Genomic DNA, 24,524 nt, shown 5'->3' on the forward strand with positions numbered 1-24,524 from the left:
TGAATAAATGGGTCGAAATAAAAAATAATTTAAGTTAAAAAATTGGTTGGGTTCCACCAAAAACAAATGATGATTGTTAAAATTAAAATTCAAACTTTGATATAGAGAAAATAAAAAATACGAAAAACCAGGTTAAAAACTAAATAGAAAAACCAAATAACTGCTCAGAACTTCATAGATGAAAGTATTAAAGACAATCGCGGGGAAACCCCAAAGAGGCAGAATGCAGAGTCAAGAAGGATTTGGGTTTAGGTTCTCCTGAGGCATGCGTACCACGTGTCTAAGCCAGGTCCACCGCCACACCCTCAAAACGCTTGTTAAAGGAGGCTTTAAAAAAATATATATATATGGGAGTTGCTTTATTATTTACCTTGCTTATAATATACAAGGTTTATATTTCAAAATTTATCTAAGCTATTGGGATCAGGAGGAATATATAATTGTGGACTAATTAGGAACTTCTCAGCATTTGCGCACGTGGAGAGGAAACGACTTAAAACTCTTCAGGAGAAGCCGGCCTGTTGGCAGTAGTCAACAGGCCTTCCGTTCCACTAGAGGAGTGTTCGGCATTTTGTTCCCTACTTTGGTTTATTTTACCAATTTCCTGCGCTATATTTATCATGTATGATACTACCTCTCGTGTGAGTTCTTTATTACCTATCACCGATGGGATGTCGCATAGATCTTCACCCAGGCCTCTGCATCGCGCCTCCAGCTGTTGTCTTTGAAAGTTTTGTTATAGGAGGCTGTTATAGGAGGCTGCTGCGTCCGTTCTCGGACTTCAATGTTAGATATGAAATGTGTTGTACATTGAATTAATTAAACATCTTTTTTATCTTTGGGTATCTGTTTTTTTTCTCTCGGGATTATTCTTGGAGCTTTGTATTCAATTATGGTGAATTTGTTTCAAATTTGTCGCAGTTTGATTGGATAATATGCTGATGCGGTGGTTTGTGAGTGGTTCAGTGATTGTGTTGTAGGTGGTTTTCCATGAACCCTTATTAATAAATCTTCCGGTTCAATCTATTTTATTACCGCCTTAGTATTGTAAGAAAATGTATGTTTCAAGTGTACATATATACCCGATCACTGGACTACGCAGTTTACATCAGATCATGGAAAATTTAATCAAAAATGATTTGTTTTTAATATTGTTGACTCCCCTTTGTGCTGCTGCGGATATCCTAACCAATCTTCTGAACACATCCTGTGGTTTTGTCCCTTTCCCCTATCTATAATTACCGAATGGAGCTTCTCACTACTATCCGTGGCTCTGTTATAGGTCCTGCCAGATATACAGATCTGGTGGCTTCCAAAAATAATTTCAAGGCTTTTAAAATGTTTTGTAATAATTTCGGAGAATTGATCATGTCCAATCAATTTAATCCCAGTCAGAGAGAATTCACTTTCGTCTTTTCTCAATCCAATAAAGTACATATTATGTACTTCTGGATTACTTTCTTTCAGCAAAAAAATGCTAAGACTACCAGATTACAAAAAGCTCCTTCGGGCAGCTTCTCTGGTTTGGCAACGAGCAAATTTTCTGTGTATGTGAGCACCGCCAAGGAGATTTATGTCCTCAGATGCGGTGTGCGGTATGTGGTGGGCAAGTTGTACATATATAGTTTAGAAATGTTGATAATTAATGTATAGTTAAATGATAATTAGTTATAAGTTAATTAATATAAGGATATTTATATATTTGAACCATTTTAAGACCAAAGAAAAAAAATCGCAATTCAGTAGGACTTATGCATTTAATACATTTTTTTGTTCAAATATATTATTGAAACAAACAAAAGAAAATATGGCGGAGAGGTAGTTTTGTTTAGTTTTATTTGTATTCTGATGCTATCATGTTTAAAATGAGTATTTTAAATCTAGCACTCATACCTCAGACAATAGACAAGTGTTTTAATTGCAACATGCACCCTGGGGTGAAAATGCGTCATCGTGCGCTAAATGCATACACAAGTATTTACATACTCGCACATGATGCACGCCAGTACATGAAGTTGCAATAAAGCAAAATAACTACACAATGCATTTATCGAAAATCCGATAAAACAGAGTCATAACTAAAAAAGCAGAATTTCTAGGAAAGCCTAAAAACAAATAAAAGCGTTATTTTAAAATGATGTATTTTTCATTTTTCAGATTTTTCGGGTTTTTTTGGTAACCTTTAAAACAATTCCGATGTGTCATAATTTAATCTATATTTTGATTTATTTTGAAAAATTCATTAAATTTTTTTAAAGAAAATTTTGATTTTCGTAAAAAAATTGTTAAAATATGCCTCTGTTTGAGGACGGCGCGGCGGCGCTCGAATAAATAATGTTAGTGTAAGTGTGCGGGTAAATCAACAAGCTATAATTATGTCTAAATGTGTTGCAACAGAGTAAAAAAAATATTTTTAAGAAGGGTACATGGAAGTCTACGCATTTACAGGGCTTATGACCTGTCGATGGCTGGTTTGTGTTGCCATTTTACACACCGTATAACATTTACTATTCTGCCTTTATTTAAAGATCACGTTTCCTCAATCTGTTTACTTTTGTGAAGTAAAAGATGAGATTCATCCAGCTGAATAAATACACCTACTGGCAACGTCTGAAAACAATTTTCCAATTTTTATGCATGTTCCCATTATTTTCAGTTTATTTTTATTTTTGAATCTTGAAATAGGGCACACGTAAACACATTCTTATGTGTGCTCTAAAAATAACGATGTTCATATGACTCATTTATAAATTATTTGACACATATTTCATAACCTTCTGTTCCATTTTTTTTTTTCTCATAAATGTTTTTTTCCCAAATCATTTTTTTTTTTTACTACATTGTATGAAATTGAATTTGTGACTTCGCCTTTATTCTTATTGGGAGTCTTATACAAGTTAGTTTGACTCTAAAATGTTTTCTTTTTGTTGCAACAAATTTAGATCTAAATAACTCCCTAGGAAGGAAAACGCCTATCTACAAACGTTTGGACATACTTAAAACATTTTTGACTGTAATAATTATGTTTTCTTAGCAGATAAAGGTTTTTTTATTTTTTTTTTTATTATTCTGAATAATTAACTAAAAACATACACATCATATCACTTCTTCACTATATATATTAAATAATCCCGTTTCGCCTGTTTATCTGTGAGAGCTCTTCCAATCTCTATCACAGCATGGGCTAACTCTTCGTTCTAGTAACGAGAAAACCGTTTCAATACCCATTCACCGCTCTAATTTTTTTGCCTCCTCTTTCACAGAAGTAGCGGCTCGATTATGGAATAATCTACCCACTAATGTCAGAGACGCCCCTTCGTTATTTACATTCAAATCTCGAATAAAATATCACTTTCTGAACATTTAGGTTTTTCCACTTTCCTCCCTCTTTTCTTCCCTTCTTACCCCCTATTCTTTTCATAATATAGTGTAGATATTTAGTATTAAAAAAAATATATGTGTATCATTATTTTGTTCCATAGTAAAATCATTAGTAAACTAGCAATATGTTCGTATAATGAAATATAATAAACTAACAATATGTTCATTGACAAACAATTTCCTTAAATCGAACAGTTTGGGTAGGTAGGAAGAAATTGCCTTAACTCAATATGTATATAAACTGTATACGTAAAGTGTTTAAATAAATAAATGTTTTCACCTTGAATTTTTTTGTGTCAGGAGAATCCACATATATTTAAATATTCACAGCTTGTACGGAAAATAGAGTTCAAGCCTATTTATTAATAAACATATTGGTTTATCATAAATTTAATCAGTTTTACAACTTTTTTTCCATACTATAATAATTATTTTGATAAAATTATAAATGCTTAAATCGTATATTCCTTACATCGAACACATTTCAATTCTAAACATAAAAATTATGTAGGTAATTTTCACAAAAAAATATCTCGAAAAATAAAACCTTTTTTAATGAATTTAGTAGTTTTGGGGATTCACCCGGAAACCAAAGCCCACCAGTCATCTGACCAACTAAAAATAATCGAAACATCCAAATTGCCGATTACCTAGCACGGATGTCAAATTGCTGACAGTCAGATAAATTGAATATGACCTCAATTCCAAGGCAATATGCCCGCCCTTATGAATATGTTTGTTTACTGTATATGTATATAACGTGTTTAAATAAATAATTAAATATTACGATAATCAGATTTTTTTGAGTTATTACTCTATTTTATCTGATGTGCGATATTTATAACACGTGAACGTACATCTCGTAGCTCACGTAATACATTCTTTAGAGATGGAAAGAATAATAACACCAGTCTTAACCCTTTACTCTTAAAAGACTGCTAAAAATCCCTCGTTGTGTTACTTTAAACAAAAGACAAGACATTTTAAAATATGGCATAAAAAAATAAATTAATTTAACACATATATATATTAACCGCTTAATAATCTAATTACAACAATTTATTTAAAACATATACAATGTATAATTCAGGCATGTTATAGCAAAATACAACTTCAAGATCAAAAAGAGAAATAATATTGTCAGGTTTCTAGCAAAAGTTGATAACTACATTTTACTAGTTGTGATCCACGCGATCCACGATCATTCGATCAAATATTTTTCTATTCTTTTGAATGACAATGGATGACCCCGCTTTCACCCTTTGCCATATTTCCCATGAATATGATTAACACTGGTAATTTGTGTAAAATAAAAAAGATTACAAAAACTATCAGTGACGCAAAGGGCCATGGAAAAGAGAATGCTAGGTTATGTCATCAAGAGAGAAGAACTAACACGTGGATAAGAGCAAGATCAATGTGATCCACATGGTTGCCAACCAGAAATGAAGCAGAGCTGGTCATACCTAAAGCTAGAACCACAGACTCTAGATGGATTTAAAAAGTCCGCGAATTGCGACCCAGAACAGGCAGAAGAAGTTTTGGCAGGCTTCGGGCAAGGTGGTCTGATGCCAGGATGTGGCTCACTCAGAAAAGGGAGAAAAGAAAATTCACCATTAAAAAAATTGAAAGGAAAAAAAATCGCGATTTTACAGCGTATCGCGCCCTATCCAAAAGCCACATCGCCACTGATCTTGGAAGACATAATAATATAATGCAATTAATTTAATTATAAAATTTCTAATTAATTTACATTATTAATCAAGATAAGCACTTTAAAACACTTTCAGCTTCGTAAAGAATAAGGGTGAGTTGCAAAAGGGGACCACCATATTAGAGTAAAGGTCTACGCAAAATAATGAAGTAATTTGGAGTGTTGTCAAGTTACGGAAGGTGTTGACCTCGCTCTTTCATGACATTGGTCGTAGGGAGTCAGAAAAGTTGATGCATGCCACGGATTGGAGAACCTTACTGGATGTCAAAAATAAAATATAAAAAATAAGGAATAATTTTAAAAATATATATTTATAGATGACAACCATGAAGTTTCGCATAAATAAATTGTCTATGTTTTTATGAATGTATGTATTGTGTATGCGCATGGGTGTATGTACGTGTGTGTGTATGTACATGTGTATATATGTGTATATTTATATATACATGTGTGTATATATGTGTATGTCTGTATGTATATGAATCAAAATGTGTATCCGAATAAGTTTATATTTTGTTTGTCTGTGCTTTATATTAATTTGTTAAGTATTATAATATATTAAAATGTAATTGCCTAGCTTGGAACGGGGTATGTACCCTTGTTAGCTGGGCAAAGTGAATATGAAATTGTATTTTGATAAAGAGTGTGAATAAATAAATAAATAAATAAATTTGTTTTCAAGTGCTGCTTTCCTTAAAAAATAAATACTTGTCAAATCCGAATTGCCATATTTTTTTACTCTTAAAAAAACAGTTGCAAAAATAAAATGAAAAAAGATTTTAAAAATTTCAGAGAAGCTTTATAAGATATCATATCATAATATGATCACTTGAATAATTTAAAGCGTTATGTTGTATATTTTGAAATGTAGGTGGTTGAATTAGTTTGAGTTTCTGACAAATTATTGATTGGGTAATGTTTTTTAGAAATTATTTTAATACGCTTAGGCAGGTACATTTCAAAATAGAATATTGTTCAGGTGATTTTAACCTTAATATTCACAGGTCATAATATAAGAATTGAAACATTGTATTGTATTTATTTATTAATTCAAAATTACACTCGTTTAAATATTTATGAACTTACACACTATCGCATACACTCTGCTTTGATAGTGCCTTAACTTATGAAGCGGGAAATAAGAAAATAAAAAGTACTTTGTCATTAGTCATTAGGATACAAGTATAACAGATGAATTTGGATATCTAACAATAACTTACAGATTCAAAAACTACCCTTACTCAAATAAAAGACAGAACCCCCACAATACATCACATTCAAATAATATAATCACTAGATCCTAAACCCAACAATAACTTAAACAAATACAAATTAATACCTCTTTTAAACAAAGGGATTTTGAGTATTATTCAATTAAAATCTATAACCGACTTCCACTATCAATTAGTAACGAAATTAGTAACGAGAAAATGTTCAAAACAGCTTTAAAAAAATTGAACGTGGAGCTAGGTAGCAGTAAAATGGATTGTCTCATTCGCCCAAACCAATATTAAATCAACTGCTCCACAAGTGTATAGCTTATAGTAGGTTTTTGTTCTTTCATTGTGCGTTTTGTTATATAAATAACTAGCGGACCCGACAGACGCTGTCCTGACCAAACGTTGGCAAATGACTTTTTATTGATAAGTAGGTACCTAGATACTTGTTTGTGATTGAATTCCAAAACTAAAAATTGTTAATATTCAAATATTGAATGCAAGTAGGTACTTGTTTATGGTTGAATTCCAAAACATAAAATAAATATTTTTTCAAATATGACATTCTTTTTGCAAACGTCAAGCTCCGGCCTTCTCACCACCAGAGGGGTGTACATATGTAGGAATACGATTTTTTTTTAAATATATTGAATTTAATATTATTTAAGAATTACCAAAAATCTAGTATAAAGAGATAAATGGGTAGAAATTATAAGGAATTAAAAGAAAGAATCTCATTGAGATCCACAAAAAACAAATGCTGTTTGTAAACATTAAAAAAAAAACTTTTTTTATACCCAAAAAACCAACATCTTTCCATTTTTTGCAAATGCATTCTCCTCGAACGCAACCCTGGTAGACCGATGAGTAAAACATTTATGCCCCTTACATCTCTTTTACATATTAGATTGAAGATTTTAATAATTACGAACACGCACAGCGCAAAGATCTATATTTCTCCGAAAACTACACGAAAATCCGTTAAGCCGTTTAGGAGGAGTTTGGTGACATCACACGTACAGAGGAGTTATATATATATAAATATATAGATGTACATAAATGAATTATAAACGTAAATACGTAGTGTTTAAAACTGTCTGAACATTTTGTTAAATATCTCTATATTAAGTTAGTCTTCTTTGTTTATTCTCAAATGTAAAAAAATTAAAAACAAGTATATTCTTAAGTGTCCTCGGCATGGGTAACCCCAGTGAGGTCACATTCTTTTTATTATTTATTATAGTTTATAATGAAAAAGTGTGAATAAATGAATAAATCAACAATATTTTGGGTACATCTGAATCTTTGTAGTCAATTATTGCATTTAAGCCCTTAGTAGTTTATCAAGTTCAAATAATATTTCAAAAGAGATGAGCACCCTTTGAGAAGGAAAAATTAAAATCTGGTGGTGTATGCATTTATGTATTTCAAATATTATATTCATAAAATACTCGATGTTTTTAAAATATTGGATGTTTTTATCCGCTATTGCTCCAAATAACGTGTTGTAGGATTATTTATATTTCAAATATGAAATCCGCTTTTTCCTGTCAAGAACAGTATTTGAAAAATACGGAATGTTCTGACAAAAACTAAACATTTTTTACCAAATAAAAAAAAAACATTTATCTGTCAAGTAGTGTAAATTGAAAGTAAGCAAATATAAAAGTTTTTATGAAAATTCAATTTACCAGTATTTAAAAAAATAGAATTAATAAAATATAAACTAATGGATATACATGCATATTTTATACTTAAAATGTATAATATAGGTAGATGCGTCACCCTTTATGACAAGGAAGCTCAGTGCAACGGGAAATTGGATAAAATAAATGTTTTCTGACGCGCGGTAAAAATGAACGCATTTAATTATACGGTGAAGTTTCTCGAAAACGTATGAAAGAATTAACTAAAATGATTTTTATAAAGACGAACGACATCACTAGTTCTCCGAAAGCAACCAATGACATAGTGTTATGATACATTTCCGGTTGCCGGGAAGCCGACCCACCAATCAGGATCGCAGAGAACTTGAGACATCACAGGCGGAGTAATTTCAAAACCATTTGCCTACCATTCTGTTTTTTTATTAAATTAATAAAAAAATATTTTTTTATATATTTTTAAGTTCAACAATATTTTGAGTTTGTCCAAATTTTTGTAGACAAGGACTGGATTCAACTCCCTGGGGAGCTGTTTAGACTTCTATATTACCTTCTCCTTAATGTTCTTCATCTCTGTTGTAATATGTTAATATAAACAGCTCCCCAGGAAGTAGAATCCAGTCCTTGTCTACAAAAATTTGGACAAACTCAAAATATTGTTGATAAATTACCTGGTCCATGAAGAAGTATAGAAATTAAAAAAAATAACATTTTCAGGCGTTGCTTAGTACGTAGGTGAAATAATTCAATTATATGAATCTCACCCGCGTAAATAAAGGTTTCAGCTCTTTAACTTCACAAACATCAACAGATGAAAGAATTGAAGGAATATAGATGTTCAAATATAGGCAGAATGGTGAATGTAATGTGGCCACTTAAACCAGCCATTGACAGGTCATAAGCCCTGTAGAAGCCTAGACTTCTATATTACCTTCTCCTTAATGTTCTTCATCTCTGTTGTAATATGTTAATATTTTTTAGTTATTTCATTACATATTAAGAACTAGTATGAACAATTTTACAATTTTAAATAAATTTCTCAAAAAACATATTTTTATAAATTAATTAAAAATATACTAAGGGTTTCAATTTCTTTTATTTCTTCAGGATACTTATTGTACAGTTTTAATCCCTCGTACGATGAGTTTTAAGACTCTATTTTTCTCCTCCTTGGTAATCTTATCTTTTATTTATCTCTAATTTTGTATGAATATTTATCTCTAATTGTTGGTTAAATTCAATAAGACTTTTTAATTTATTTACCCCTTATTTTATGTTAGAAATTTGTTTCTTTACTGCGAGCCTGCCAATTTGCCTGTACGGGTAGGCAGAAAGGATACAACGCCACGTCACTCAGTAGCAAACGTTGATTTTATTTACAGGTAAGCTGTAAAAAAATATCATTTATTTGTACCTACATAATATAATATAAGTAATATATACTATAAATTGCTTTTTTTTCTGTGATTGTGTGTAATACAACAACTTGTCTATGAAATCAACTCCAACGGTTTAACTTCGAAATACATTATTATGTAGTTATGTTATACATTAAGCTTAATACATAACTTATATAAAAGTTTATAAATAATAGCACATTGAATTCAGTCGGTATAAGATATTCTCATTACGATTAAAATGTCAACTGGCCGATTTGTTCTAGAAATGAATAATGCCAAAAACAGCCGCGTCGAGCGCGAGATGTCCGGCGATATGACGCATGAAAGTAATTATGGTCATATGTCAAAGGCATCATCTTAAAGAAAAATATCCCTTATTTATTTATTTATTTACGGACATTGTACATTTACACAATTCATAGGGATAAATATTACACTAAAAGAACAATAAAAAAATAATAAAAGAAGCATTGACAAACACAAGCGACATCAGGTCAAGATCTGGACTATTTAATTAATGCTCGTTAAAATCATTGTAAACTTAAAGTTGTATGAGTTGTATGTTTACAATTCAGCAGGACTTAAATTTTAAGACTATTGTGTAAATGTGGCGGCCTCCGCGGTATAGTGGTCAAGACGCTTGACTCACGCACGGGAGGTTCCGGGTTCGATTCCCGGTGAGAACACAAAAATTAAAATGTGATTTTTCTCAAGCCTGGGTGCTCTGTGAAGTAATTCACCACTGTAATTAGGCCTCCTGGCCTGTTGTGGTGCCAAAAAAATGTAAATGTAAAAAAATGTAAAAAATGTAAATATTTTTGAAAAATAAAAAAATCCAGCTTTTTTAGTGTCAGAAAAATGTTTTTTTATTTTTGAAACGTCCCAAATGAGTTTTTTTAACTCCCGGGTCGCGATTACAAATACTATCTTTATCGGTATTTATCGGGACGGTATAAAGTAAAATTGATATTTATGTACGAAAATGTATAATATTTGTATGAAAATTTAAAGCATCTTCGTCAATAACCTGTAATTGAACATGTTTAGAAAAAATATAGTTTACATATTCCATTTTTCATACAGAAAACATAATTTTATTTAGTAGATAAAATTTAAGATAAATGTTTACTTCCCATCGTAATACGGGCACTGGGTGTTTTATAAATAAATGAATAATAAAAAAAATGTTTTTAGATCAGTCTCTGATGACTACGTATCAAAAAATAAATGTTCGCGAACATTTTTTTTGTATTTTGATTATATTTTCCAGGAAATGATAAAGGTCTTTTCTTACTAGGAGCATGCCTCGTGTTTATTATTTTGATTGGGAGCAGTGACAAATTGCCACCAGAAGTAAATATCTGTGGCGCTCAGAGCACAATAATTAAAGCATGGTGATATATTCGCCTTGGTGGGGCGAGAGATGATAATGCGAATCGTAAGATTTATTAACATTCCGCGAACGTTATATTAAACTCAGAGGAATAATAAATTAAAAAAATCAAACGAGATTGTTAGTTGATTGGACAAATCTGTTTTCAATGCATCAAACTTCATGATATTCTGTTTTTTTTTACGTGTGTTTTACTCTCCGTAATTTTTTCCATTTTCATAGCGTAATGATTGACGCAATGCGCTTACTTAGTCACCCTCCGTAGCAAATTTAGTTAGCGTACTGTGCTACTTTTGTCCGCTTCTATAGTAAAATAGATAGCGCATTGTGCTAATTTTGTCCGCTTCTATAGTATTAAAGATCTCACCTACGATGCTTATGTAAAAAGCAAATTGAGCTACATGATCGCTTTCTGGGTAGCTGGTAACAAGACAGACGTACCAAGGATACAAAGACAACAAAATACAATTATCAAACCAACATACAACTTACCCTACCTGAGTCTCAATTATGAACCCTATATATATATATATATATATATATATATATCGAGACGGTATAGTTAATTTCTGTACTATCAGTATCTACCTCGGTATGTTTTACCTACTTTCTATATCGACATTATAATATGAACGAAACGAACCAATGAATGACCGCAAAAATTAGTCCGCGTTCCTTACTTCATTAACATTTAAATTAGTTCTTATTTGTATTTTAAATAGGTTTCTGTGATAGAAAGTGCCCACTTCAAAGCGATTATAAGCTCCAATATATCTCAATCCAAGCAAAAAATAAACTTTTGACACTTGCCAAGACGACATGCTTAACGATCGTCTGTATTTATCTACCGAGCGACCGAAAGTCTGGATACGTACACCCCGGAAGATAGTAAAAAAGACGGAAAAAATTCAAAAATGAATTATTTTTTTATAATGGCAACTTTCTTACGCCTAGGTACTCTTATATGTTGATAGGGCAGAATCAAGATAAACTAGATTAAAAACTAAGGGCCCCCTGTCTGTTCCCCGAATTACAAATAACTTCGGAGAGCGAACATTAAATTGCGTTGTTCCAAGATTGTTCAATGATCTCCCACAAACCATCTTTAACATGAAAAATCTTCAAATGAAAAAAAAAGAACTGAAGAAATATCTTCTAGATACTTTATAGTGCCTGTTTATAAATAAATCTGTAAAATACAAATAAAATAAATGTAATACAAACCTGTCATAAAAAAAAATTTAAAAAATGTTTCCCACCAAAAAGTCTGTAGACTTAGTGGGTAACAAATTCTTTTATGTATTTTTTAATTATAAAATAAACGCTGCGCTAAAAATTTTAATCGTGACTTTAATAAAGATGCAGGAGTTAGTAGATAAATTCTTTACGTTAGTACTATATCCACATATGTAACAAAAAAAATACCAAACAGTATCGAATCTGCTTTTTTATACAAATATTGGTAAATTCAGGAGTTTACTAAATAAAATGCAATTCTTGTCCTTCAGTTTACGTTGGAAGAACATCAAGAAATTTTGATATTCGTGTTAAAGAACATATGAAGAAATATCTCACATTAGAAAAGCTTTAAAAAAATAATGTTCCTTTGATCAATAATTAATCAAACAAACTTCCAATATAGTGCTTTATACGATGTTCCACTGTAATGGTCACCCTATTAAACCAATTAAGATTACCCTCTCCCTCCAACCCCTTTCCATTTTTCATTAATTCTCAAACAACAGAATATTTTCATAATTCAATAAGTGCATGTTTGTCCCAATCAGTGTACGTGCTTATTAAAATTCATGTCGTGCTGGTTTTATATTTATGTGCAACAACTATGGTGAAGGTGTATAGTGAGTTTTGCATTTTGGTTTGCATGTTGGTTTGATTGGTGTCCTAACGAAGAGACGGGTACGTCTCGGAACCGATAGATACAGAAAAGCCGGTAAGTGGTGATATACAAATATTTAATATCTGTTAGATATTATTTTACACCCACTGGAATTAATTAAGGTCTGAAAGGGTTAAGAATACATATTTATTTGATTTACAGCAGGATTTTTATGATTGCAGTTAATTATTAATATCTTTGACCATTTTCAGTCTATTATAAGGTAAATTTTTTTACCAAAAAAAACATAAAAAATTAGGTATGTAAGTACACAGAAGTTTTTTTTAAAAATAAAATACCACACAAAAACAATGTTTAATTAAGACCGTTGGATTTTATCTTAAGAATAAAGCGGTTAAAAAGAAGGTAAAAATGTGATAATATCTTATTGAATAATCAAGCCAACTTCAAGCTAGAACCTATTTATAACAGGTATATTAAACGGTTATGCTTGCCATCCAAGAATCAAGATACCGACTTAGAGAAGACGTTTGTAGTCTATAGGCCCATAGTATTGATCAATCTAATCAACTCCGTAGAAGAACAACGCAAAGCGGAAAGATGGCTTTCTAGATCAACAAAAGGGAATTTGAAGGCATCTTTGAAATAATTTTCTACCTACTTAAGCATTCCCGTAACTTCGGCAATCAGGAAAACTGTAAGAAGGATAAAGGAACTAATCAAACCACAAGGAGAGGAAGGAATGTATATTTCCTTAAATGGGGGAGATGTAATAAGGGCGGGAGTAGAGAATGAACGTAATTTAATTACTCAAACCGCTTTGGATGTTAGCGCTCAATATACTATCCCTGGTAGGGTGTGCAAAATGAACGAGAAACCTTTACCGGTAATTCAGTAAACCGTGTAAATATTGAGCGAAAAAGATTTACATACCGTGCGGAGAAATATTCCTATAGATGCAACTAAAGCTTTGGTAAATGCTTATGTCGTTTCGCGTCTAGATTACGTAATGGAATATACGCAAATCTCCCAAAATATCAAACTAATAAACTTCAATCTGTTTTTAATGCAGCAGCAAGGCTTATTACGGGAGTAAAAAAATATTCTCACATCTCACAACATCTTCGAGATTTGCACTGGTTAAAAAGCCCAGAGAGAATAAAATACGAGCTTTGCAGGACAGTATTCAAATCCCTTCATGAAATGGCTCCAAAATACCTATCGGAATTTTGTATTAGGGAAAATACATGTCAAAGAAAATCTACTCGTAGGTCAGCATTTGATTCAGGAAGAAGAAAACTTGTCAAAATCCGGCGCTCCCCAAACACTAGATTTGGAAATCGTGCTTTTGCCGCCGCCGGTCCCTTCTGCCAAGAACCAACTGCCTTCGAACTTACAAATCATGGACAGTCCCAGTCAATTCAGATCCCAACTAAAATCCCATTTTTTTAGACTATCATACCCTCAATTTTAAATCTGGAAATATAATTTATCACTTCATTATTATTATTATGGATATAGCGCCATTTTTGTAATAAAATACCTCAAGGGCGCTTTACATAGTGATTCTATTGTTAAATTAATTTAGTTGAAGCTTTTAAATTTGTAATTTAATGAAAACATTTTTTTTAGTTTAGTTAGAATGTAAGTTTAGGTATACAATTGTAAAGCGCCCTTGAAGTGATTTAAAAAAAAAGGCTCCATATAAATCAGCCAAATATTATTATTATTATACGAGAAATAAAATCAATGTTTATGGAAAATATTTTCAGAACAGCAGGTTTCGGACAGTTGTTTGCATATAATTACTTGATGTTATAAGTGATGTCCCATCTATGGTGCAAAAACTTTCTTTTCATATTCCCAACCATGTCACCAGAAGTAAAAATTTGCTACTTATCAAATATTCTAAGAGCAGTTTTTTTTAATGCCTCAATGTCCAGAATGTGTAGATTGGTCCATTTGTCCTACAAGTGGGAATTTTTTGGGATAGATCTTCCGGGTTTTTGTAGATCTTTTTGCTACTAAAACAGTATAGGATGAAGATGAATTGAAAGTAGTTATGCAGAAAGCAGCCAGGCCACAATTTTGGAAAAATGAGATATTGATGTTATCGGGTGCAGTAAGATCGATTCTATGTTCTGCTGTACAAAAAACTGTACCACCTTCGGAAAAAGATGTTAATCACAAAAACGGCATTTCTCAATTCGAAGAAAACACCCAAAAAACTAGAAAAATCTTATGGTACTTTAAAAATCTTTTAAACTGGTCAAATACATAATAAGATTCTTGTTTGTTATATTTAAAAAAAACTTATGTATTCATTGCTTATCGTTTGTTAAAATCAAAAACATTCCAACTATTGTGTAGATTTTATAATTCACTCTTTTCACAAAAAGGCTATTATCTCAGTTTCACTTTTCTATAGCTGGCTGCTTTCTGTATAACTACGTTTAATTGGCATGGCTTAACTTGAATTTATAAGTTGATTGTGTTTATAAATATATTGTAAACTATTATTTTATTGCCCTTGTTTGTCTTTGCTTCATAGTTTTAAGTTCCTTTTGTTCAGTTTCTTGTACTTATGTTTCTTCATATAACTGTTGTAATTGGCTTAGGCCATGTAAAAAATAAATAAGTGTAATATTATAACATTAGAAATTTAAGTAATACTGTTTATACAGTTAAAAAGCTTTAAGTTCAAATAATTTGGATGATGACTACAGTTATGTGTGTGAAATAGAACTAACGTGTATAAAAATCCTACAAAACGAATTTGAGTGACGATAAGTTCACTTCACAGATTACCAGTTATTGTTCGTTTCCTGGCAGGGTTAAGGTCAAATTAGTTTTGATTATGTATCCACACTGGTTTTTTTGGTGGCATTGCAATATAATTTATTCCAAGAGAGATTCTCGGGGGTGTCTCATTATATGGTGATCTATATGAGCGATATTCTTTAAGACAATTTGTAGAATAGTTGGTAAATTATATTTTTACTAAAGATCCCAATGTCTCTGGGCATGAACTGAACACAATATTTAATACTTTGTCCTGTCTTTTCATGATAAAGGAAAAGAAGTCAAGGAAGTGTATTACTCACGAATTAAAAAGTTATGTACCATGCGCTATGCGCTATTCTTATTTTTGAAAATTGCAATATATCACAATTTTTGCAAAAAAGAATCAACAAAAAAATTACACATTGCAAACAATTCAGCTCCAAACTACAGCCAGGAAGTGCAATTTGGAAACAATTCTCACAAATTCTTCAACGTCTGAGCGTGGGCCATTCTCCTTTTTCTTATTCTATGTTATGTGAAATTATATTAAATATAATACGACAATGAGGAAGTTCAGTGGTTTAATTTTTTTTTTATTTGTTAATAGACTACTAAACTAAGCCAAAAAGTTTTTTTCAATTTTTGTAAGTCGTATTATCAGCGCTACTATTTTTTTAAGTTTTCTATTTCTAAAATAACTCCGCGTGTGACGTCAGAGGTTCATTTTCGCTTAGTCTCATTCAGTTCTTCCCATTGGTCCAGAAACGACAAGCAGGCCGGAAATCTTCCATAGCTCTCAGATCATTGGTTGATTTATATGAACCAGTGACGTCATTCAAAGTAGTGCGTTTTTATTAATATATTATTTTTTCCGTACATTTTCAAGAAACTTTGCATTTCAATTTAATGCTCCAATTTTTACCGCGCGCAAGAAGACATTTTTTGTATCCGAATTCACGTAGGGCTGAAGTTCCTCATTATAGGAACCTACATAGAAACGAATTTATAAAGAGATACCTATACAATTTATTGTTGTTGATAAGCAAAAAATAAAAATTACCCAAATACATTAAATACCCAAATACATTATATATTAAAAAAAACATTTCGCTATCCAAGTGACTTGCTCTTCAAAGAATTCAGAGTACTGAATATTATTCAACGGTATATATTGAGAACGGTAGTGGTTACACACATAAAGAGAGACATTTACCCAAGCGTCAACCACAACCATAATACAAGATACTCTAATAGGGATCTGATACTAAGTGAAGGGGTCAACACTGTTCTGGCATCGAGACAACACTATAACGTAGGCAAAAAGGTCCATAACCTTTTGCCAGAATCGTGGAAAGACGGGAGTGTTGTCAAGTTATGGAAGGTGTTGACCTCGCTCTTTCATGACGTTGGTCGTAGGGAGTCAGAAAAGTTGATGCATGACACGGATTGGAGAACCTTACTGGATGTCAAAAATAAAATATAATAAATAAGGAATAATTTAAAAAATATATATTTATAGATGACAACCATGAAGTTTCGCATAAATAAATTGTCTATGTTTTTATGAATGTATGTATGTGTATGCGCATGGGTGTATGTACGTGTGTGTGTATGTACATGTGTATATATGCGTATATTTATATATACATGTGTGTATATATGTGTATGTCTGTATGTATATGAATCAAAATGTGTATCCGAATAAGTTTATATTTTGTTTGTCTGTGCTCTATATTAATTTGTTAACTATTATAATATATAAAAATGTAATTGCCTAGCTTGGAACGGGGTATGTACCCTTGTTAGCTGGGCAAAGTGAATATGGTATTGTATTTTGATAAAAAGTGTGAATAAATAAATAAATAAACAACAAAATAAACATAACTAGTAAAACGAGAAAAGAAAAACTCGTACTCGTACTCATGACTAAAAAATATCCACCAAGAAAGGAAAAGCAGGATTAAAGTTTGCTGCTTTACATATACGTGACTCAAAAACTTCCACAAAATCAGTATTTATTTTCAGCACAATAATTATTAAAAAGTGTGACTACCTGTGTTTTTCAGGCTAATCCAAGACCTCAAACCTACTTTAAACATACATGCAATACCTTTAATAGGAGATTGAAAGATTTTGGACAAACATGAATCTTGAACCAGCTTTTAACGTGTCTATCTGATTAAACGTCATTGTTAACCACAGTTTCTTTAATACCTGCAAATGGAAGCCAGGCACTGACTTGAAATCACCGTTCAATCAAAACGGTTTTCCAATGATAGTACTAAGCTTCATTTACTTGTAAACCGGTTAATCGTAAATAAGTAGTGCCTTCCCTAATCTAACGTAAAATATTTAGCGTACAGAGGGCAGAAAGCATAATCATCCAGCGATTTAATTCTAAAACGTATTTCGGAACATCAGCCAAAATTCTTTCTTAATTTAATCTACACAATGTCCTAAGTATTCACCTTTAACTTCCATTTTCTTGGAAGTAACTAAATATACTTGTAATATAATAAACAAACGTAATTGGCTTATAAAATTTATACGTGAAGCACTAACTTTGGGGTTATAATCAAAATTAAAATAAAACAGCTTTGTTTTGAGCCATTTCTTTTATATTTTTCTACCGACTGTTTTCAAAGCTTTACAAGCTACTTTGTCAAGGTATAATTAACGAATAAATATTATAGACAAAAAAATATTAGACAGGAGAAAAACTTCTGTGGAAAATGCATGCTTAAAACAAAATATTAGACAACTTAAAAATTTCAGAAATTAAAAATGTGAAAAATAATAAGAAAAAAATATAAATTATCAAATAAACAATATTACCTTTAATCACTCTTATCTAGTTCTAAAAATAGTACCCTCCTCACTCCACACGCATATTTACAGAGAAAAACATGTCAAAAAGACTAGACTTATTAGCTCAATATGTTTAGTTTTAATATTCTGTCTACACTGTTGAAATAAAATCGGATAAGATTAATCAATTAATTGTACCTTGATGAAGAAGCTGTTTAGCTTCAAAACCGATCGGTAGTAAGAAAAAGTGGTTGAAAACAACGCTAGTTTATTATAATATTAATTATTACCTGATTTGTTTTTTCTCTGAGTCCAGGAGATGAAGAATATAGTACTAAATGTGAAATAGAATTAGAAACCTGGACGAGTGTTTTAGATTCAATAGCTGCTCTCAGATGAAAATCGAGTGGAGATAAGTCCGCCTTATTGTGTAGTAAACACGTTCGCTTACCATTCTTGAGGTTCAGGGATCGATTCCTGGAAGGGTGAATGTGGAATGTTAAGAGGTTATTTAACTGTTTCAGAAGCGTAAGGCTAATCACTCTACTTTGGTTGATGAGTTAGGTTGTCGAACTGTTTAGTATTAATCGGTTTTGTTATACTTAGAGGAAAGAAGAATGACAAAATAAGGTTGAGATTTTCTTCCGTTCACCCTTATCAAAACCCAATTTACTTATTTAATTATTCAGGTTTAATGTTTATGAAAAATACGCATTATGTTCAAAAAATATATAACAACAAATACAAGATTAGTTTACTGAATGTTTTTATAGATTCACATATTAGAACAGACACCGAGAATTTGTTTTAGGCGTTAAATATGGAATTCTAGAAATTTACAGGGTTTGTGATCTTTCAAGAGGCCACCTGGTTGGTTCTGAAATTTCAACTCAATTAGAGTGATGTCTAGAGATGATGGACAGGTCTATTTTTTTTCTATTTTTTTTGCATTTTACAAGAGGTATACCCACATAAGCTGCAAATATCAAATACACTATTACATAAACACAAAAAAACCCACAAAGGCTTGGCTTGTGTGTGGGAATACATATTATTTTAATATTAAGTATAATTACTTACGCAAATACTTGAAACTCCTTATAAAAATTCCCGGACTACATCCAAGTCACTTGTATAGCGGAAGATTTTCAACAAAAAAAGAGCTTAGAAAAAGGTCTGTATTAGATAGTGCGCGCCATAGATAAACGAAAAAGAAGGTTGTCAGAATAATTAGCAAACGGGGCGCGTTCCGACGGATAATGTTACACGTTACAACAAATAAAATGACAATTAATCACTGGCGGTTCCGGACTAAAAACCTTGGCAGTGCATTTATTTACATTTTTTATTTTAAGTATTAAGTTTTATAATATTAACACAATATGATGAGCCTGACATGGTAAACTAGTGATAATAATATGACAACCTGCGCATCGGAATCAGGAACGCAAAATTCGCCATTGTTACCACGCATACTATGCGTATAATAAACAATATGCTAAATTCGTACGTACGCATAACGTACGCAAACGAACTTCGTACTTCAAATCTGCGCATGCGTTAGCAATGCTCAGAGTATATATATTTTCTTTTCCTTCTAACGCACGATTCACCGATATGAAGCATAATCTATCTCGCTCAATTCACGGTTTTAGTGGATACGGTATTTTATAAACAAATTCCAAGAAAAGGATTGTGCAAAACTTTAAAAAAAAAAAATATTTTTACTATCAATTAGTTATTTATTTACACATGTTTTACTTGGCTATGCACTGCACTTATACACATACTGAGGAACCGCCTCTGCAATACATTTACATTTAAAAGGTTTTTTTATTAATTTAAAATAGTTTCTTAGGCAAGTATTAACTTGTTCTTGAATGGCGTCTTAAATTTCACAAAATTAATGGCATGTCTCTTAGGTAATTATCAGTTTTGTTCTTTATCCTGTTTACGCCATATTCCTAGTATCCTTGGACAATAGACCAGGGGTAGTTGTAGGAAGAAAAACTGCCTTGACAGCCTTTGTGGGGAGCCTGAAATTGCTTTGTATTACCTGACCACGCTCCCTAACTAGGTCACCGCTGTAAGACAGAAAATGAGATCAAATTCGATATCAGCACTATCACGATTTTAATACTTTTAAGAGTACAGAAAATATTTCAAAAACAATATAATTTAAAAGTTGCTTAAATGAAAGAAGTTGTTTTTTTTTTTTTAAATCTACTCAAGAGTTTTTATTTCCTGGCGGGATTAATTGATTCGATGAATGAATTAAGAAGGAAACTATTTTTTTAATCTACACTTACTTAAAAGGTTGCAAACATTTTTGCCCATTATTACTTCATGCTCACTCGTACAAGCATTAACGATTGCGATGATTTGAATGCATGACTTGTCTATTTGTAGCTTTCATAGGGCTTTCAGTACGTAACTCACAAACGCTGAGTTTGAAGTTACCCAATTGTAGTAATTACCCCGCAAAATGATTTAATAATCATAGCCGATTACTCCCACCTAAATGTTCCTTTTAACCTAGGCCTCGATTATGATGGGAAAATAGAGACGTCATACCTTCTCCTTGACGGTATAGTTGAAGATAAATTCCCTCTAGCGATTATAAAGACATACTACCGACCCCCCACCTTCAAGTTTTGGGTAGGTACATTGATATGAATCAAGGGGAAGCGTACGTCACGGTACACATATCTACGCTCTAAAATGACATAGCTTCAGTATGACGTCATAGTTGAAGATAAAAGTCTCTCGACCAACTACAGAGGTATAGTACCGATACCCCCACCATCAAGTTTTGATGTAAGTACATTATTTTATACAGATGGGTCTAGAACCCCTTGATACGTTTATCTACGTATTAAAAGTGTCAAAAATCCACCGAGCAATTTTTCCGTTAATTATGATTTATTAAAATTTTTCATCGTTTTGAGGTTGGCACTTTTTTTCTTAAAAGCCCATCAAAAATATGAGAGAGAAATAAGTAAGTTTTGAAGTCGAATTAAATTCTGACATAACTGTCACTGTAATAAAACAAACGCCTAGATGTGAAGGTAATATCGCTAAATTCTCTTCTATTAACAAATAAGAGTATCTAGGCGTCAGACACAAATTATATGCGTCAGAAAGTTACCACTTAAAAAAAGTATTTGGTTATTATATTTTTTTCATCTGTTTTACTATCTTTCAGAGTATATAAATCGAAACGTTTTAGGAGCCGGCTTTGTTGTCGATCGGTAGATACATACAAACAATCGTTAAGAGTACCGTCTAGGTGATTTCCAAAAGTCATGCAAAACTCATGTTCCAAGCGAGCATTTTTTGCTTGAATTGGGATTTACTGGAGTTTATAATCGCTTTGAAGTGAGCACTTACACTTAATTACAGAAGCCTATTTAAAATATAAATGAGAATTATTTTAAATGTTAATGACGAATGGAACGCGGACTAATTGTTTGCGGTCATTCCATTGGCTTGTTTTTATATATGACAAATAGGTAGAACATACCGAGGTAAGATACAGATAGTACATAAGTTAAGTATACCATCTCGATATACACAGATGAAGATAACGTTCCTAATCGAGGCACTGGAGCGGATCTTATGAGTGAAAAGTAGATTTCAATCTGCGTTACAATAAAATATACATTTAGTTCATTTCTTTGCTCATTGGTGGAATTGTTTTACATGAAACAGTAGAAGCATTTATCAGAAAAAACTCGCGATTATGGTGGTGTATGTCATTTTGGAACACAAACTTTTTATTGAATAATGTATTAATTGCAGAAAAATAACACCATATATATCATATTACTAATATTTAACGCATTAACTTTGTAGTCAAACAATTTATTAAATGCCTACCGACTTTTTACCGACTACTTACCGACTTTTATATGTCTACTAAGAGGGAGGGGCGTGAGTTTAATATATTAAGGATGACCATAATAATGGAAAATCGTAAATCGGGCTATATTGAACCATACCTGAACTCGCTTTTTTCAACTATTTCTCCCATAGCATAAAATATTTTCATAACCTAATCAACGCATGTTTGTCCTAATCAGTGCATGTTTTTATCAGAATGCATGTCGTGTTTGTTTTATATTTTATATTTTTATGCAACAACTGTGGTGAAGGTGTATAGTGAGTTTTCCATGTTGGTTTAGTTGATGTCCTGACGAAGAGACGGGTACGTCTTGAAACCGGTAGACATAATAAAGTCAATAAGTAGTTATACACAAATATTGAATAACATTTAGCCATATATATTAGTTGATTGCTCCTATAATTACATATTGGCTACTACTACTACTACTACCATCACACCGTTACCCTGTAGGGGTAGGCAGAGAGAATGAAGGGCCACACACGTCTATCCTGACATACATACACCTTGTCATACATGCTCTTTGGTTCTGTCTACTTTTGACATGACCAGACCAAGGTTTTGGTTTATCTGATCATACCACGTCATCCTTGGTCGTCCTCATCCTACGTTACCGCTCATTCTCGCTATATATATTTCTGTTTTACGATTCTTTTGTTATACATTCGTTCTACATGAACAAACCATTTCAGTAACCCTTTCTTAATCTTATGAATGATATTTATATCAGATTTACACTTTCGCCTTATATCATCATTTGTAACCCTGCCATACGTTGATTTCCCACACATTCGTTCTTTTTCACTTTGTTGTCATCTTTGATCTGTCATTTCCATGTTTCACTTCCATAATAAAGTAATGGAACTAAAACTCCGTTCACCACAGCAAGTTTAGCTTCGATTGATATATTTTTATTGGCAATTATTATGCTTTGCGCCGTTAATTTTGTTGCTTCATTGCTTTCTCTCCTTTCAACATCTTTTTCTACTCCTCTCCATTAGCTTTGATCGCTTATTTGTTGTGTAGAAGTAAATCTTTTGACTGTGTCCGAGACATTCTGTGTTTAAAATGGGGGTGATTGAGACTGGATGATAGGTAACAATACTGAACACAGAAATTAATTGAAGGTAAGTAAGCCTCGCAGTTAAATGTGCATTTTTTTTGAATGCTCAACAAAAAATATTTGTTTTAAAAATAATTTTTCACTACAATATTTAACTAGCAACTGAAGAATTAGACGGATCAACTTACTCTCATGTTACAGATGATCATGTTATTCGGCACTCAGTGTATTAATGCAGTGCTCTATGCACTATAGCGGGTAAATGAAGAGTTAATGATTGCAATATGTTTTTCAAAATCTTTGTTTTCAATGGTACTATTTTTAATTGTATTTAAATAACGCGATTTTTTTACAGAAATATTTTTATTTTTATGATATACCAAGATATTTTTTATTTTTTTTATTTATTTTTATTTGTTTTTATTTATTAATCATTTAACACGAAGTATTTTACAAGTATAATACGTTGAATTACATTCCCAGGAGTTACAACAACTCAATTCGAGAAAAGGATTAAAATTAGCATTTAGAAAATAACACATATTGAAAACAACAAAGAAACAAAGCAAGTTTAGCACCTTTATAACTAAATATACAACAACAATAAATACGCCTAAAACCTTTTTAATTTTGTGGGCAATTTCTAACGAGTTGTAAATAACTCACCATTAGGAAATGAGAACCAAGTTGTGGTTTGAGAGAGGAGGAGTTTGAACCTCCAACATCTGATCCATGAGTCAGCGACACTAGCCACAGGACCGCAACCCGATTGTTTAAATCAATAATCTAAAACTGTAACGGTTAAAAAATATTATGTAGTTTAGATTTATTTTCAGAGTAATAAAGGATAAAAATGACATGTAACAAGATGGCACGGAGTCGGCGATAAGCCGTAAGTAACAAACGCTGCAGTAAATTAAAGGGCCAATAGATTCTAGAAGAAAGTGGAAAGTGGTGGATTCGACCGGGAAAGATATAAATCGCCGGGAAATCTTCCGGGGGAAATGAGGAGAAATCGAGGCAGGAGTTAGTTTCCGTGTAAGAAGAAAATATCCAAAATTACTACGTACTTATACTTTTTCTTTCAACATATTAATGATATTTGGCTGATTTATACAGCGCCATTTTTGTAAAAAAAAAACGTCTCAAAAGCGCCTTACAATTCTATACTTAAACTAACATTCTAACTAAGTTAATATTACATATCGTCACCGTTCAGGCAAAAGTCACTCACCCAAAATATCTCATTTTGAGAAATTGCAATTTGAAAGTTTAGAGACCAATGAAAAATCAGGTTATTATATTTTGGCGGTTTTATGTAGGCAGCATAATTTATTT

General features: G+C 31.9%; 1 long non-coding RNA gene across 1 annotated transcript in view; it reads right to left on the reverse strand.

Moving 5' to 3' along the window:
• Window positions 1-19,345, reverse strand: part of LOC148280170 (uncharacterized) — a 66,641-nt gene extending 47,296 nt beyond the window's left edge. Inside the window, exon 1 of the long non-coding RNA XR_015822679.1 lies at window positions 19,300-19,345. This is a non-coding gene — a long non-coding RNA (uncharacterized LOC148280170). The remainder of the gene's footprint in view (window positions 1-19,299) is intronic.
• Between the last annotated feature and the right edge of the window lie 5,179 nt (window positions 19,346-24,524).

This window comes from Micrasema longulum, unplaced genomic scaffold, assembly GCF_059751315.1.
Source record: "Micrasema longulum isolate JH-2025_06_02 unplaced genomic scaffold, ASM5975131v1 h1tg000610l, whole genome shotgun sequence".
In the NCBI taxonomy this organism is placed as follows: Eukaryota; Metazoa; Arthropoda; class Insecta; order Trichoptera; family Brachycentridae; genus Micrasema; species Micrasema longulum.